This window comes from Chrysemys picta, chromosome 23 (assembly GCF_011386835.1).
Source record: "Chrysemys picta bellii isolate R12L10 chromosome 23, ASM1138683v2, whole genome shotgun sequence".
Classification (NCBI taxonomy): domain Eukaryota; kingdom Metazoa; phylum Chordata; order Testudines; family Emydidae; genus Chrysemys; species Chrysemys picta.
The window spans coordinates 5,318,952-5,336,678 of NC_088813.1; the positions used below are offsets into that span (position 1 = coordinate 5,318,952).

The following is a 17,727-nucleotide window of genomic DNA, read 5'->3' on the forward strand; positions in this document are numbered from 1 at the left end:
TGGTTGGTTACTATATACATCTGTCATAGAATCATAAAATATTAGGGTTGGAAGAGATCTCAGGAGGTCATCTAGTCCAACCCCCTGCTCAAAGCAGGATCAACAACAACTAAATCACCCCAGCCAGGGCTTTGTCAAGCCGGGCCGTAAAAACCTCTAAGGATGGAGATTCCACCACCTCCCTAGGGAACCCATTCCAGTGCTTCACCACCCTCCTAGTGAAATAGTGTTTCCTAATATCCAACCTAGACCTCCCCCACTGCAACTTGAGACAATTGCTCCTTGTTCTGTCATCTGGTACCACTGAGAACAGCCGAGCTCCCTCGTCTTTGGAACCCCCCTTCAGGTAGTTGAAGGCTGCTATCAAATCCCCCCTCACTCTTCTCTTCTGCAGACTAAACAATCCCAGTTCCCTCAGCCTCTCCTCGTAAGTCATGTGCCCCAGCCTCCTAATCATTTTTGTTGCCCTCCGCTGGACTCTCTCCAATTTATCCACATCCCTTCTCTAATGGGGGGACCAAAACTGGACACAGTACTCCAGGTGTGGCTTCACCAGTGCCGAATAAAGGGGAATAATCACTTCCCTCGATCTGCTGGCAATTCTCCTACTAATACAGCCCAAAATGCTGTTGGCCTTCTTGGCAACAAGGACACGCTGCTGACTCATATCCAGCTTCTCGTCCACTGTAATCCTCAGGTCCTTTTCTGCAGAACTGCTGCTTAGCCAGTCGGTCCCCAGCCTATAGCAGTGCATGGGATTCTTCCATCCTAAGTGCAGGACTCTGCACTGGTCCTTGTTGAACCTCACCAGTTTGGCCCAATCCTCCAATTTGTCTAGGTCACTCTGGACCCTGTTCCTACCCTCCAGCGTTATCTACCTCTCCCGCCAGCTTAGTGTCATCTGCAAACTTGCTGAGGGTGCAATCCATCCGATCATCCAGATCATTAATAAAGATGTTGAACAAAACTGGCCCCAGGGTCGACCCCTGGGGCACTCCGCTTGATACCAACTGCCAACTAGACATCGAGCCCAACACTCTAGCCAGCTTTCTATCCACCTTATAGTCCATTCATCCAATCCATACTTCTTTAACTTGCTGGCAAGAATACTGTGGGAGACCGTATCAAATGCTTTGCTAAAGTCAAGATATATCACATCCACCGCTTTCCCCATATCCACAGAGCCAGTTATCTCATCATAGAAAGTAATCAGGTTGGTCAGGCATGACTTGCCCTTGGTGAATCAATGTTGACTGTTCCTGATCACCTTCCTCTCCTCCAAGTGTTTCAAAATGGATTCCTTGAGGACCTGCTCCGTGATTTTGCCAGGACTGAAGTGAGGCTGACTGGTCTGTAGTTCCTCAGGTTCTCTTTCTTCCCTTTTTTAAAGATGGACACTACATTAGCCTTTTTCCAATCATCTGAGACCTTCCCCGATCGCCACGACTTTTCAAAGATAATGGCCAGTGGCTCTGCAATCACATCAGCCAACCCCCTCAGCACCCTTGGATGCATTAGAGCTGGACCCATGGACTTGTGAATGTCCAGTTTTCTAAATAGTCCTTAACCTGTTCTTTCTCCACTGAGGGCTGCTCACCTCCTCCCCATACTGTGCTGCCCAGTGCAGCAGTCTGGGAGCTGACCTTGTCTGTGAAGACAGAGGCAAAAAAAGCATTGAGTACTTCAGCTTTTTCCACATCATCTGTCAATGTGTTGCTTCCCCCATTCAGTAAGGGCCCCACACTTTCTCTGACCTTCTTCTTGTTGCTAACATATCTGTAGAAACCCTTCTTGTTACCCTTCACATCCCTTGCTAGCTGCAATTCCAATCGTGCCTGGGCCTTCCTGATTACACCCCTGCATGCTCTAGCAATATTTTTATACTTCTCACTGGTCATCTGATCACAGATTCCTGTAGGGAAGAACCTCGGGCAAGCCGGGTAAGCATGGTCGCTACCCAGAGCCCGGTCTAAGAGTGAGACAATCACACAATTCCACCCCAGGATCCACAAGACCTGACACCTGAAGGGGTGCACTCAGAGAGACCAGTTGTGGGGATAGAGGTTCAGCTAGCTCTGTGACTGTGACCCACATGACTGCTGGCAAAAAGCATCTGAATCGGCAGGCACATCAACTTGGATTTTGTACCTGTCAGTAGTTCTTGTCATAATAAAATGCAGCTAGTTCTGGATGCTAGTACTTTTCACCACAGTATGGAACTTGTGTCCACTGGTTATTCCACTACAAAAAACATGGTTTGCTCTAATTTCTACTCTCAACATGTTGTCTGACAAATGTCAATTCAGAAGAAAAATCATTTAAATTATTTTCAAGATAAAAGGTTTCAGCTTTAACATTGAGCAGATGCTATGTCTAAAATTAGCATAATGATTCCTCATGCCTGTTACTTAGCAGGACTAAAGCATCTTTAATGTAAATGCTGGAATAGTAATGATACTTTGCAGGGACTATTCTTTTTTCCATCGGAGAGTCTCCTGAATGCTTTCAAAATAGTAATTCAGTATCACAACACCCCTGGGAGATCGGTAACATTATGATCCCCATTTTACAGATGAAGAGACTGAGGTACTAAGAGAAGACATGAAGTCATACAGCCAGCCAATATTAGAACTGAGACTAAAACCCAGGAGTGCTAGGGTAAAAATTTCAAAAGCAACTCAGTGATTTAAATCAATGGAAGTTAGGTGTCTAAATACCTTTGACAATCTGGCCCTTAGTCCCCTAGCACCAGATTTATAAAGGATTTAGGCACCTAAAGATGTAAATAGTGGGATTTTCAAAAGCACCTCAGTGCCTAACTCCCATTGATTTTATTGATTATTTTGTAAGATCCCACTAGGTGCCTCTCTGCGTCTCTAGGCTCCTAAATTCCATTAACACTCCAGGCCCCAAGTTGCTTACATGTTTTTGAAAATGTTACTCCTGATTCTTAGTCCCCTCCTTCAACCACTGAAGTCCCAAACTTTCCAAATCTAGAAATACAACCCAGAAGCGCTGATTCCGAGTCCCTTGTTCTAGCACAGAAACTATAATGTACTAACCCCATGAGAGGATCATATAACACTTTACACAGTCGTCCTAAATACTCATGAGGCAGGTAGATATTAATAGACCCATCTTGCAGATGGGAAGACTGCACTACAGAGAAGTGAAGTGATATGCCCAAAGTTGTACATTGAGTCATTAGAAGAGCCAGGAAGAAAACCCAGGATCCTGGTTCACAGTTTCCAGCTCTAATTCAAGAACAACAGGGTTCCCAAATCTTTTAATAGGTTAAGCCAAACCTTAGTGGAGGGTTTTGTAATGGACACCTCCTGTCCCATTTACAATTATATAGCATACCTGGGCAACTACAGCAATTGCTAATGTGGAAAAATAACATCAGGAAAATATTTAATGTAATTTTAGCCTCTGTTAATGTAATTTAGCAGCTGGAAACAAGGAGGACAGTTAGAGACGCATGACCACCAGAGTAGGCTTTGTGGACCACTGTTTTGGAAACCTCTGTGCTAGATTAAACTTCAGAGAACTAGGAAAAGCAATGAAAGGGTCAGAACAAGAGAGGTACAGGGCAGTTTCCTTCATTCTATGAACAGCTTTAAAGAGGACTCCAAGACAGTAGGCAACTTGTGCACATCCTGGGCCAGGATAAGGTCAGCAGGAATGGGAGGGGGTATGAGGAGATATTCCCTGGCAACTTTGTCAAAATGCTTAGGGGAGAGAAAAGTCTAGCCTTCAAATGTGAAGTAAAGTGTGGTTATTTTAACCATAGTGGAATTGTGGACAGTGTTCCTGTTGGGAGGGCAGTCTCCCACTGCCGCTATGTTAACAAGGGGCTCCCATAAAGCTGTTCACCTTTAGCCTTTGTTAAACCCCATGTATCCTTGAGGTTTGCAGACAGGAGGAGGCGAGTCCCTGGGGAATTTTCCTTTAATTTCCCATTTAAACAAAAACACTTTCTCCCAACCAGGGAAAGAGGCAAACCCGCTGGGCAAACACATTTGTATTAATTGCACTTTGATGAGATGTTTGTACTATTCAGCTGAAAAATAGACTGACTTTATGAGCAGTGTGGCACAGAGTCCAATTGACCGCAGCTTGGAGTGATGTGTGTGTGTTTTGTGAGAGAGGGTCTATGGATGGTATCTTCTCCTGGGAAATGCCATGAAAAGAGCTGATGCGTGGTGTAATACGATGCATTCCAAAGGCAAACAATTCACCTTTCAGTACCTGTCTTTTAGGAGCCCTGGGGTTAAGTGCTCTCAGGTGGGGATGGTTTATCAGTACTATCCAGAGAGGGCAGGACTCCCATCACAGGCAACACAATTATCTCCTCACCTCCCATCAAACTGGGAGGTGGAATTTTAACAAGTGGCTCCTGAGAGACCCTTTCAGCATGCCCTATGTGAGAGGAAGGAAAAGAGAATCACAGGTGCTTCAGAGGGAGTCTGTCTATTTACTTAGCTAATCTAATCAAGTCATTTCTACCAGACTCATCACCATGGTATCTGAGAACCTTACAAAATGATAGGGATACAACTGATTTTTCCTCCCACTGCCTTCGAGTCAGTGATAGACCAAACTGACTGTTACATCTGCGTGTTAGGTATCCTCGTGTTTCTCAACGTGTTCGCGTGAGAGCTGCACCAAGTTTGTTCTGTGAATATGCAAATACTAAAGTGTATTTAGTTCAAAAAGGAACTGCTCCCCATATCTGCCCTGTGCAGCTTCGAGCCATGTCTGCCACCGTCAGTGACACACATATGTTCGTACTCCCGTTGGCTCTGCGGGGCTGATTCTGCTATGAGGAAGCAGCGTGGATTCTGCTCTGTCTCAGGCAGAACACCACAACGCTCAGCTCAGTTCCAGACGCAGCCTCATTTATTTATTAACTGGCGAGAAGCTGGATTCAGGTACTAGGTGGGGTTTCCAGTTCTGGCCCCTGGGACAGCTGATCTTGTGATGGAGTTATTTTAATCTGGACGAGTCGGTGTTAGGGGAAATATTCACCAAGTCACATTTTACACTATAACTGCCCTGCCGGTTTTGCTGATTTAGGATCTTTCTGGTTGGTGTGGCATGTCTGCAGTGAAGGCTTTGCCACTTATCCAGCTTTGGAGAGACAGGTCCCATTCACACCATGGCTATCAGTAAATGGGTGCAACTCTCTTGAAGTCACTGCAGCTGCACCCCCTTCCATCAAGTGTGAATTTAGCAGAGAGAGTAGGTGTGTACAATTAAATATAAGAACCACCCCTCTTTCAACAGGCTAACTCTCCTTTTTGCCATGAAGGAGAGGAGCTGAGTTGGAGCCCTGAGGTATTAGTCAGTGCACACACACAAAGCAGATGCATTTCTGCTGTGCACTTAGCCACTGTTTTGTCATTTCTGATATTGAAGCATTTGGGGGTTGAAGTTGTGCTGTGTCAGACTGGGGACAGGGCAGCGGGGGGTTTTGGTGGTAGATTTCCAATGATTAATTTTCCTGAAGAGCTACTTTCTATTTACTGAACAGAAATACAATTCCACTGATGGCCATCCAGAAAAGCATCTCCTACTGTTTGCCGGTCAGAGTCATTATTTCCATTATAGGGACCTCCCACAGCTTTAATGCTGCCCTGATACTGGAAAGCCTGCAGAGGGATGGGCATGAAGGCTTGACAATGATTTTTAAAATAGCGGATATTTGTCTTAGGCCTAGTTTAGGCTAGAAAAACTAAAGCTTGCCAGTATAGTTATAAAGGTATAAATCTATCAGCAAAGCCTCCTCATGTGGACATAGCTTACCCTGGCAAAAAGATTGCTTTGCTAGGACAGATTATACTGGTTCCTGAACAAAATATGCTCTACTGGCCAAAGCACTTTTTTCCTGTATCTCTATGTCTGCGCTATGGGGAAATATTGTAAAAAAAATAATCACATCTCTAACCAACATTACTATGCTGGCAAAAGTTTTAAGTGTAGTGCTGGTCTTAGATACAAAGCTATTCTTGTGGTTTGTAAAAACCCTGACTTCCCACAGCTGCCTGCATTCAAAGCTCAACATTTGGTTGCTTTGTCCTCAGAGATCATCTCAGGACTTGAATCCATACATTTTGTCCATCATCTTGGAAACCTGATCATATATGGGAGCCACTAAAAACACCCATTGAAATCCATTGCCATCACCACATGGAACAGGAACAAGCCCACACAGGTCTCCCTTGGCTGATCTTTTGTCTTACTGCAGCCACGTCCTTTCTTTACAATGGACCATTTTCTCTGCACCCGTAAAGATAAAGATAAAGATAATCCTTTCAGTTCAGCTATGGGCACCAGTGGCAATGCCTTAACCCCCCCAAAGCACTTCACAAGTATAATGCCAAATCCCCCTGAATGAGTTCCCCTCTTAAAATCTATTAGCTATTATACAGTGGGCCTCTTAATGTGCATGTATTGTACATCCACCCAACGTGCCTTTTACTAATCTACAACAGCAACAGCCTCTAAAACCCCACATAGGAATCCAGGGCTCTTCTGTTCAATTGCTGAAGGTGCTAAAAATTGGTGTTAAGATTCAGGGTATTTACTGCTGAGTCATGCTGGCTGTGGCAGTCCAGTTAGCTCCATCCAGACTATAAAGGGTCTGAGTGCCTCTTTGGGGTGTAGATAATTAGGACAGAGGAGGTCCAGAAAAGAAACCCTACGAACTCCTAGTCTTGGGTTTCCTTAGAGTGAGGTTTATGTTGTGGCAGTATTTTGGAGTTTCCAGTAAGGCCAAACCACAGGAGTAAGGATGAGTTTTGACACTTTTCCAGGCCACGTGCGCTCTGCTGAGGACAGCCCAGGCACACTACCCATTCACACAGTTTAGCTTGTGAGGGGAGCATAGCAGATCGCTGACTCGCTGCCATGGCACCTCCTGCTAGCCAGTCCAGGAATTAGCTCTTTTCCAGCCCCAGAGCACCTCCAGCTAGCCAGTGTCTTGTCTGCCAACAGGCCCTGTGTCCCTCCAGGACCCCAGTGCCCCTTACCTTGGGGTTCTGCCCCCTATAGTACCCCCACACTCTGGGTCTCCCTTCCCAGGGGAACCCCCAACCCTCTATACCCACCTTGCCTAAGTAGCTACTGCCAGTCACCATCCAGCCCCCATTCTCTGGGGCAGACGCAGTCTGTAATGGCCATTCATCACTGGCAATGGGGTAGGACCAGCTGCTTCTGCCTATCCCCTGGCTACACCTCTGCAGCCCCAGTACCTCTTTAGGCCTCAGCCTGGGGAGTTGCCAGGCTGGAGCTCCCCAGCTGCTCTTGCCCTTCCCCAGCCCTGCTCTGTCTCAGGTACCCTGGTCTCCCAGGCAGGTAAGTCCTTCTCACTCTCAGGCTGGAGTGAGACTAACCTCTGCCAGCTGCCCCTGCAGCTCTTTTATAGGGCCCAGCTTGGCCCTGATTGGCTGCCTCCCAGCCTCTTGTTATTGGCTCTCAGCCCCAGCCCTCTCCAAGGACTGTCTTTTAACCCTTTCAGGGCCGGAGCAGGGTGACTGCCCTGCTACAGTCAGGCACACGGGTATCCCACAGCTTTTTGTCTGTGGGCTGCGTTCAGTGTCCTCAAGAGTTCATGCAGCAATTCTGTGGAAAAGCTGATTTGGTGTCATCATTGTGTCATCGCTTGTGAAAGCTTCCACATGTAAAATCTGAGTGAAAATGAAATTGGAAGTCTGGCTTCTTTCCCACAGCTGTGGCTAATGTGTGACCAGGGCATGCTAGAGATATTCTCACACTTGTAGGTAAGTTGCTCTGCTTTCATAAGGCACACAGTGCTCTCATTGAATGGCAGGGCCAAGCAACACAGAGAGGCTTGCAGGCTGCAATGAATGTAATGTAGGAACTAGTAGTGTAACCAAATGTTAATGGCTTCAGACTTTCCTGCTCCCAGCAGGACTCTCCCCTCCCTGGTTCATCCTACACACAGTGGAAGCCAGGCTGGAAGCATGGCATAGCCTCGTGGTACTTCCCAATGGCTCAAGAGCGCTGCGTGAGTGCCCAGCATACGGACTGGCACCGGATCTGTTTAAGGGAGAGCACTGGCTAAACAGCATAGAGCAAGTGATTCGGTGGGCGCAGACTGGGGACTTTGCGGGCTTGACTTAGTGGTGGGTCAGCGGAAGCTCTGGTACGAGTCCCCTTATGATATTGCCATACAATAAACGTAACGGTGTGTGTCCTGTGCTAGGCAGGGGAGGTGCCAAGTGGCTGACAGATGCAGGTGGCTTCTATGCTGTGCTGCTGTGAGCCCTGGAAGGGGCCTGTTCTGTTTTTCACCAGTCCGGTGGTGGGAAGCCTGATGTAAATGATCACTGCAGTGGGGTGTGAGGGGCTCTCCTGTTAACACTGCAGGAGAAGAGCCTGTGAGTCCAGGGGAGTAGACAGCCTAACCCAGAGTGAGAGCGGCGGCATTTTCACATCTTCCAACCTTTGCCTCGGAGGCCAAGTCTACACTAAGAAAAACGTAGGTTAACACGGGTCAGCTTAGAAACGTCCAGATCCCAGTGTAAGGCAAGCTGTAGTTTTAACCTGTTAGCTGCTCGGGATAAATCCGGGGAGCCAGCTCACACCTGGTAAAACTACCCCTTGCCTCGTCCAGCCCAGGCTGTTTGGCACGTCTCAGTTAACACGTGTTAAAATCACCCCTTTTCCACGGCTCCGATCCCCAGGCCTTGCCCCCGGCCCCGGGCTGGAGCTGGAGCCGGGGTGATAACCGCTCCGCGGGTCGGAGTCCTCCTGCCCCAGCCCGGCTGCTCCCTTCAGACTCCCCCCGGGCGGGAGCGGGGCAGTGTCCGCCAGGCGCAGCTCTGCAGCCAGCCCCTCGCCGGAGCCCTGCCCGGCTCTGCCGGCCTCGTGGGGACCCGCGCCGCGCCGGGAGTGCGCCCTGCGGGCCGGCCTGGGCGGGACACGGGGGCCGGGCTGAGCCCCCGCCGAGCGGGGAAACAAACCGGAGCGAAAGTGGGAGGGCGCGTGTCACGGGGCGGACAGATGGGGAAGAGGAGCGGGGGAGGAGGATGTGGGGATGGGGCAGGCTGAGAAGGATGGAGAGGGGGAGACGCCAGAGCCGGGGGGGGGGGGGATAGGCGCACACACACACACACACTCCGATTGTTTTCTGCTTTCCCTTTGCTCGCTTCTCCCAGCGCCTCTGCTTGCACAGGGCTCGGGTCTGCTGCCTGCAGCGCTCTGAGCAGAGCTGCTGGTGCCCGCGGGGCATCTCCAGGGGGCTGCTTTCTGCTCTCAGCTTGTGTCCTCCTGGGAAGTGCAGTTGGGATTTGGCTGAGGTAAGGCAAGCGCCAGAGGCCACAGCAGCCACTCAGCACTGCTGTCCAGGCTGCCCGGGGAGTGACAGCTGGCACGGGAGGAGCTCAGCTCCCTAGCACTGAGCCACAGGGCCAGTCCCATCAGCTGGTAGCCAGTACACCAAAGTGGGTTGGCTTCGGGCTAATCTACCCATCGCTTATCAGAGAGTCTGTCCCTGAGAGACATCTGAAGAAGTGAGGTTCTGACCCACGAAAGCTTATGCTCCCAATACTTCTGTTAGTCTTGAAGGTGCCACAGGACCCTCTGTTGCTTTTTACAGATTCAGACTAACACGGCTACCCCTCTGATACTTGTCCCTGAGAGAGGCTCTTCTGCAGATAGCCCTGGCCCCATAGCCCATTAGTTTCTTGTTGGGTTTGGAATTTGGCGAGTGATTCTTGCTGGGACAGACAATCCTTGTTCTGTCTCACTCAGTTTAGATTGTTATATAGCACCTGTCAGCCTGGTATCTGAGCACCTTACAGTCCAGAGGCAGGGCAGACTCCTTAGGAGAGACTTGCCGTGAGATGCAGTCTGATCGTTACCCACTGCTGCAGACTGGTTCTGAGAACGATTGTCATGACAGTCTCACTTAGGCACTTTCAGATGGCACTAGCCTCTGCCAACAAATGAGCATTTGTGATGGAGGGGCGGGGTGCTTGTGTGTGTGTGAGAGAGAGAGAGAGAGAGATTTTTATGTCAGTGTCTATGGTCAAGATTTGCAAATTTTGAAAGGAAGAAATGTTTGCTCAAAGTATAAGGCGTTTGGCCCAGGAGATGGTTGTGTCAGTAATGCGCTGTTAACAAGTTGTGCAATGCATGAGAGCCAGCCAAGGGCTGAAGGATTCCCTTGTCTGTATCGAAAGCCACAGCAGCTGCTTGACAACAGGAAACAATGTGTAGTGAATGGAAAAAGTGGGTGGTGCTCACTGAACAACTTCCCTTTACATCACTGCCCAAATAAGGAGCTTTAAAGTAACCTTTTCTATTACAGCCCATCAGAACATCCCCCTGGAGACTCAGGGTTCCTGTCTCTTACAAGGCACAGTCATGAGAGAGAGAAGGCTGCAGTCCAGGGGGCATAGGAGCCGAGTCGATGCAGGTAATGAAATCCTGATTGCTTCATACTAGGCAATGAATGTTCAGGGAAGGTTTCTTTCCTTTTTATCAGCTGTGGTCAGATCAGAGGGGGGTGGGTGGGGAGGCGCAGCAGATTGGGCAGAAGTGAATTAAGGGCAGTTGTAACACTCAGGCATGTCTCCCCGATGAGGTCACCGTAAGTGAGTAACCAGGAGTTACTGGATGTAGGACTCCTGTAGACTGTAAACATGAACGGCTTGTTTCTCTTGATCCTTTGCCAGGCAGCCCAAGCGCCAATGCTGGCAAATAAATAAACTGCAGTTTGAATGTTAACTGAAGTGCATGTATAACTGATGTTCTCGGGGAGTCCTGTCCGGGACTGTCACTGGTGGTACCGGGTAGCACTGGCAGCTTGGGAGCCATCAGTCTGGAATGGCTGGGTTTTTTTTGGAGGGGGAGGGGTTGTTAGTAGAAGAAAGCAAGTGGCAAATAATGGGGATGCTGTCATGCAACATCTGATTACAATATGCAACTACTTTAGCAAAGTTCTGCAGTGAGGCTTTGTTTCAGACCAACTTTCCAAACCCTGAGACCGAAAATATCTGCAGGACGAGTGCAGTAAGAGAGAGTGGCAAAATCTGCTAGAATAGTGGAGTAAAGGGCCTTTGGAGGGCTAACCTGTTGGGCATTTTATTCTTTTCAATATTTCATTGGAGATTAACACCTCCACATCAGCATAAAACGAGGCAGTTTTAAAAATGTATTAAGTTTATGTAAATGAGCTCTAATGATTTAAGCTCCCTAATCCTTCTCAATGGAAATGAATCGTGCCTGTGGTGCAGCCAAAAGTGTGTTCTGAAATGCAGACATGCACTGAACTGCTGCATGCAAATGTGTGGATATTTATTCTAGATACGGTGTTGATAGGAAGGACTGGGTTTTTTTTTCTTTCCATTTTCTGAGGCTTTGACAATTGGAACTAATTGTGCAGCTACCACAAAAGGGTCTCTGGCCCAGTTAAACTCTGGCAAGTGAAAATGGTTGGGGCAATTGACATGACTTGCAGCATCAGCAACAGAATCTGAACTCTGCTCTACTGCTGATAGGTAGTTCATGGCTTCTGAGCACTTACTTCATCTGTTGAACATTACCATTGTCAGCAGGCAGGGACACTTTTAGCCTTTATCATCTGGAAAGCAGGCATCTGGACTCTCCAGCATCCCCTCCTTTATGGCTCTTGTCCCTTTTGACATGACTTGTATTAGTATGTTTCAGAGATCCCCTAGAACATGTGGCAGAAGAGACCTACTAATGCTCCTTATTAGTTGTCATTGTCTGCTGGGTTTACACAATCTCAGTGCTGTAGAAACTTTACATTCTGTTTCCCGTAGAATGATATACACAGCGTGATCAGAATCCAACTCTCTGATAGGAGTAAAACTGTAGCCTGCCTGAAATGAATCGAGGAGTGGAGGGTGATGATAGGGCATCTCAAAAGCCAAAAAACCTACTATAATGGCACTAACTGGCCCCCTTGTTGACAGCCTCAGCAGAGGGGCACTGAGTGAATCCCACTCAGCCTCAGAAGGAAACGTAGTGGAGGATTGAGGGACAAATGGTGGGGGTGGAACAAGGGGAACGTATGCTCTCATTTTCTGGGTTGCTCCTGTTCTGTGGACAGAGAGCCTCTTTCTCCCGGGCTTTCAGTCTGACTCCTTTCTCCAGCACAACATTCATTTAAATTATTATTTAGAAAAGGAAAAAAGTAAAATAAAACAATTTGGTAGAGAAACTCTAATTGTCTAATTCCATCAAAATGAAAAGTCCTAATTGAATTATTAACTAATTAACGTACTGGGGAAGCTGTAAACCCCCTAAAGTTGTCCTTGTGGCAGTTTTACGTTCATGCAGTCTGGGACACTCTGCTCTCACTTGGAGTGATGCTTTCCCAGAGTTCCCCCTGTGGAAAATGTTTGGACTCTGTTGACTTCACGTTCATCTCCGGGCAGGGCTGCTGGAGTGTTAGAGAAGTAGATTGAACAATTTGCACTGTTAATAGATTATTTTTAATCTTTATCTACAATATGGATCTCTCTGATTTCTGTGTCAGACATGGCTTATTTAAGAAATGGGTATGTGCCCCGGCAGCATATTGTCAGGCACGGCTGCAGCTGATATACTCTTGGTACTTCAATAAGGAGCTCCCACAAATTTTCCTTCCCCTCTGCCCTGATAAGCCTATGCCCCAACTGCAAGTGTGGCAGAGGAAACGGAGAGAGGGACTGCAAACTCTGCTTGTTTGTTTTCCCATTTAAACAAATCACGTTCTCATGGCCACAACTAAGGAGAGAGGCAGAACCACTGGGCAAACAAACTTTGAAATGTTTAGAGTTTGCGCTTGAAAAAGTATACAGAGCTGTTGATAGAATAGCCTGGTATTCAGCTAGCACAGTTTGCAGTGTGTGTGAGATTATGTACACGGGACTTCTAGTGGGATCCGAAGGAGAGAATCCTCTGAGAAAATGTTTTGAAAATACCTGATGTTTATTCCAAAGGCAAAAGCAAATGTGATGTTGAGAAATATTTCCTGAGTGCCAGGGATAAGGTGTCTCTGACATGGATGGTCTAGCAGTAATCAGAGAAGCGGGGACTCTACCAGGGTTTGGGAAATCACCCCAACCATCCCCTCAAGTTGGTGCTAGATCTCCTGAGAACTCCCTGCATTACGTCACTGGTGAATTCCCACAGTTGTTTTGGGCACTCTCCTTTTGCACTGAAATAGCTAGTTTTCCTCTAGTTTCTTCTGTCTCCTCTAATTGTCAAGGCTCCTGCTGATTGTGCACTTAGGGGAGCATTACCATCCTAATGGGATAGCTCAGTGGTTTGAGGATTAGGCCTGCTAAACCCAGGGTTGTGAGTTCAATCCTTGAGGGGGCCATTTAGGGAACTGGGGTAAAAATCTGTCTGGGGATTGGTCCTGCTTTGAGCAGGAGGTTGGATTAGATGATCTTCTGAGGTCCTTTCCAACCCTGATATTCTATGAACTCCTGGCTACATTACATGAATGTGAAAAGTGTCTTGGTGGACTTGCCATTTCTAGATTGTTTTAAAGGGTTCTGTTTCTTGGCAACAGGTTCACGTTTTCAAAAAAGTTCTGGAAAGGCAAGTAATTTATTTTAAATATACATTAAACAACATTGTCTCTCACTTTTAAAAGGCTGCTTGTTAGCAGGTCTTTATTGTTCTGCTGGGATCTGCAGTCAGAAGGGCCAGTCAGGATTCTGGGGTAGTGTTTATTCTGTTCTTCCGTTCCACCCATTACGCTTGCTGAGTTCTTCCCACCTTTAGTTTAATAATCTGGGAGTGCTGGAGTGATGGATTTCTCACCTGGGTTCCCTCTTATAAGAGGACTGTTGTGACCAGCATTCCCACCGCTGCACAAATCGAATTCACCTGCTCTTGGCAGCCTCTCGGGGTCTCGGTCAATATAATCATTGCAGTAATCAGAAGGAGATTTTTATCCAACCTTGCTCTAATTACAGCCCTGCATAAGGTGAGCCTTTTAACTTGAGTCAAGGAAAGCCATGTGTATCAGGGATGGTGCATGTTAAAGGGACTGGGGGTTATTCGGCCAGCTCCAAACCATTGGTGAAAGTAAATGTGCAGTAAACCTTCACTCCCCACCAGATCACAGCATTTCAGATGGCAGCCAAGACAAAGACTCTCCCTTTAACCCCAGGCCAGGCACAGATACTGTAGTATTGGCTTTCCCAGGTGCTTGAATTTAGCCATGTTCTCAACATGCTAGTCCATTTCTGTATGCAGAAAGCTTTCCGTAGCACCAGGTGAGCAAGATTTCCTTGTGCACAGGGCGAGGGAAGGTTATTTGCTGTGCAAGGCTGAGAAGGTTCCCAGTGAGGCTGAGCAGAGGAACCTTTTGAGTACGTAAAGCTACCGACATCTGATGGAAAAAATTCTGAGAAGCTTTTTTCCCTAGCGGGCTCAATGGTAACCAATCTAAGGCTGCCTAAATGTTTCCTTTCTAACCCCTTGATTTCAGTTGCACAAAACTTTACTGAATTGTGGCACTATTCTTTTGGAGAGTTTGAGAAGTAACCATTCAGCAGCTCTTGACTGGGAGGAAACAATTAGCAAGATTTTACCCACGCCCCAACAACACCTGGGTAAAGTTAAGTGTAAAATGCCACCGCTGGTGTGAAAGTGTGAGGAATCTGGTGGGCATTTTACATCCACATTGCTCAGGTGTATATAACGACAAGGTGCAAGAGAGGAGAATCAGGTCTGGAGTTGTCATTGCCACAAGTGCACCAGTTTCTGTGGCAAACTCTAGGAGCTCAGCACGTGCCGTGTTCAAACTCACGATAAACTTGATACATAGGGTGTAAAAGTTTTCTATGGAAACAAAATTTCCATTTCAGTGGATCCATGGCTTCCCGGCCCCAACCACTGCCCCCAAACGCAGCTGGCTCTTCCTGCAGACTTTAGAAGGTCTCCGGGAAAAGAACCTGTGGATCCAGGTTTTTGCAGCATTGTTGCACCAGGACGCATTGGGGTTCCGATGTGTTGGTGCACAGGAGTGACTAGACTTGTTCGTTATGCAGGTATTAGAATTCTGGGCGTTGGAGCCAAAATTGGCTGGTCCAGTGGGATCCAGACGTTGGATTTGGGGTTTTGCAGTATGGTTGCTTCGAGGTCTTGGGTGTGTTTGATGTGCTTAGGAACAGATACACTTGTTCTCTATTTTGATGGTACAACTAGGAGCGTTGGGGGGGGGGAGGGGCAGAGAGGGGGAATCAGCAGATTCCAAGTAGAACCAGCCTTTGCCTTTTTCCACAGAAACCCAATGGCTCCCTAAGCTCCTTCTTACCGTGCTCCCACATCCAACCAAGGGACCCCATTGCTGCCCATCTGCTAGGGAGCACCAACGGGAAATCCCGCTCCTGTGCTCTGTAGCAAGTCTGCATTGGGGTAGATTCCTACCTTGCAGAGCTCATGAGGACAAAACTGATACTGTCTTTAATTCCACGACCACATGCTTTTATTATCCACACAGATTGCTAACAGGTTTTGAACTCAGGCCCTTTGATTCACACCACAGAATTCTTTTACTTGAGCAATTGGTGGTGAAAGTAGGCTGTTCTCCTCTGAGTGGACCCCGCTGCAGAGGAAGACTGACACACTGTGCCAGTGGGCTAGACAGCTATTTGTGAGACAGCAGGTACCAGGATTCCCAAGTTCTGTTCTTGGCCCCGGGAGCAGAGTGTGGTCTAGTAGTTCAAGACAGGATAGCCAAGCACATAATTTTGTGCATCCATTCTTAAAGGCAATGTGGTAAAATGGATAAGACTTGGGTTTGTCACAGGAGAAGCACTGCCTAAGACAGGGGTGGGCAAACTTTTTGGCCCGAGGGCCACATCGGGGTTGTGGAACAGTATGGAGGGCCGGGTAGGGAAGGCTGTGCCCCCCAAACAGCCAGCCCCCTGCCCCCTATCTGCCCCCTCCCACTTCCCGCCCCCTGACTGCCCCCCTCAGAACCCATAACCCATCCAAGCCCCCCTGCTCCTTGTCCCCTGACCATGCCCTCCCGGGATCCCTGCCCCTAACCGCCCCCTGGGATCCCACCCCCCATCCAACCCCCCCTGCTCCCTGTCCCCTGACCGCCCGCTCCCGGGATCCCTGCCCCTAACCGCCCCCTGGGATCCAACCCCCCATCCAACCCCCCCTGCTCCCTGTCCCCTAACCGCCCCTCCCGGGATCCCTGCCCCTAACCGCCCCCTGGGATCCCACCCCCCATCCAACCCCCCCCCTGCTCCCTGTCCCCTGACCGCCCCCTCCTGGGATCCCTGCCCCTAACCGCCCCCTGGGATCCCACCCCCCATCCAACCCCCCCTGCTCCCTGTCCCCTGACCGCCCCCTCCCGGGATCCCTGCCCCTAACCGCCCCCTGGGATCCCACCCCCCATCCAACCCCCCCTGCTCCATGTCCCCTGACCGCCCCCTCCCGGGATCCCTGCCTCTAACCGCCCCCTGGGATCCCACCCCCCATCCAACCCCCCCTGCTCCCTGTCCCCTGACCGCCCCCTCCCGGGATCCCTGCCCCTAACCGCCCCCTGGGATCCCACCCCCCATCCAACCCCCCCTGCTCCATGTCCCCTGACCGCCCCCTCCCGGGATCCCTGCCTCTAACCGCCCCCTGGGATCCCACCCCCTATCCAACCCCCCCTGCTCCCTGTCCCCTGACTGCCCCCTCCCGGGATCCCTGCCCCTAACCGCCCCCTGGGATCCCACCCCCCATCCAACCCCCCCTGCTCCATGTCCCCTGACCGCCCCCTCCCGGGATCCCTGCTTCTAACCGCCCCCTGGGATCCAACCCCCTATCCAACCCCCCCTGCTCCCTGTCCCCTGACTGCCCCCCTCAGAACCCATAACCCATCCAAGCCCCCCTGCTCCTTGTCCCCTGACTACCCCCTCCCGGGATCCCTGCCCCTAACCGCCCCCTGGGATCCCACCCCCTATCCAACCCCCCCTGCTCCCTGTCCCCTGACCACCCGCTCCCGGGATCCCTGCCTCTAACCGCCCCCTGGGATCCAACCCCCTATCCAACCCCCCCTGCTCCCTGTCCCCTGACCGCCCCCTCCTGGGACCCCCCCAGCTCTTTTTGGAGTGTGGCCCTGCGAACATGGGCAGAGGACTCCGGAGGAGCAGGGGCAGCTGTGCAGCCGGAGAGAAGTGGCCGTTTCCCCTTCAAAGCTGCTCCACCTGAGTCCTCCACCCGCGTTCCCCACGCTCCCACCACCCGCACTGCCCACCTGCTCCCCTGCCCCCGCAGTGCAGCCCCTCCCCCCCATGGGGGCTGCGCCGGTGCTGAGCTGCCCAAGTGCCCGGCTCTGGGGCCCCCTGTTGTTGGGGGGGCCCCGTGCCAGGGCCCCCTGTGTTCACTGTTAAATCTGCCCCTGAGCCACGCTGCCCGGCCGGAGCCAGCCATGCCACCGCGCTACCGGCACGTGAGCTGAGGCTGCGGGAGGGGAAGGACAGCGGGGGGGGGGGGGGGGGCAGGCTGGGAGCTTGGGGGCCAGGCAGGACAGCGGCCGCAGTTTGCCCACCTCTGGCCTAAGGTGACCTCATCTTTAACGTACATGAATGATAGTTGCCTCCCTAGGTAGGGGACCAAGGGCTTAGTTAAGAATATGGGTTGTGAGATGTACAGAGCACACAGGGAATGGATGGGAAGTCAGACTCATCTCCTGCCTTGCAGCTCAGTGCCCCTTACCCCCAGCTACAG

General features: G+C 49.9%; 1 protein-coding gene across 8 annotated transcripts in view; it reads left to right on the top strand.

Annotated features, from left to right (window-relative positions):
- HIVEP3 (HIVEP zinc finger 3) overlaps nt 1-17,727 on the top strand; it is a 430,983-nt gene that overhangs the window by 255,245 nt on the left and 158,011 nt on the right. For 5 of the 8 annotated variants that reach the window (XM_065576909.1, XM_065576910.1, XM_042857345.2 and 2 more), the window contains exon 4: nt 10,340-10,447. The exons of the other annotated variants lie outside the window; for them this stretch is intronic. The gene's annotated coding sequence lies outside the window, so the exon portion shown is untranslated. The remainder of the gene's footprint in view (nt 1-10,339; nt 10,448-17,727) is intronic. 8 annotated transcript variants of the gene reach the window in all.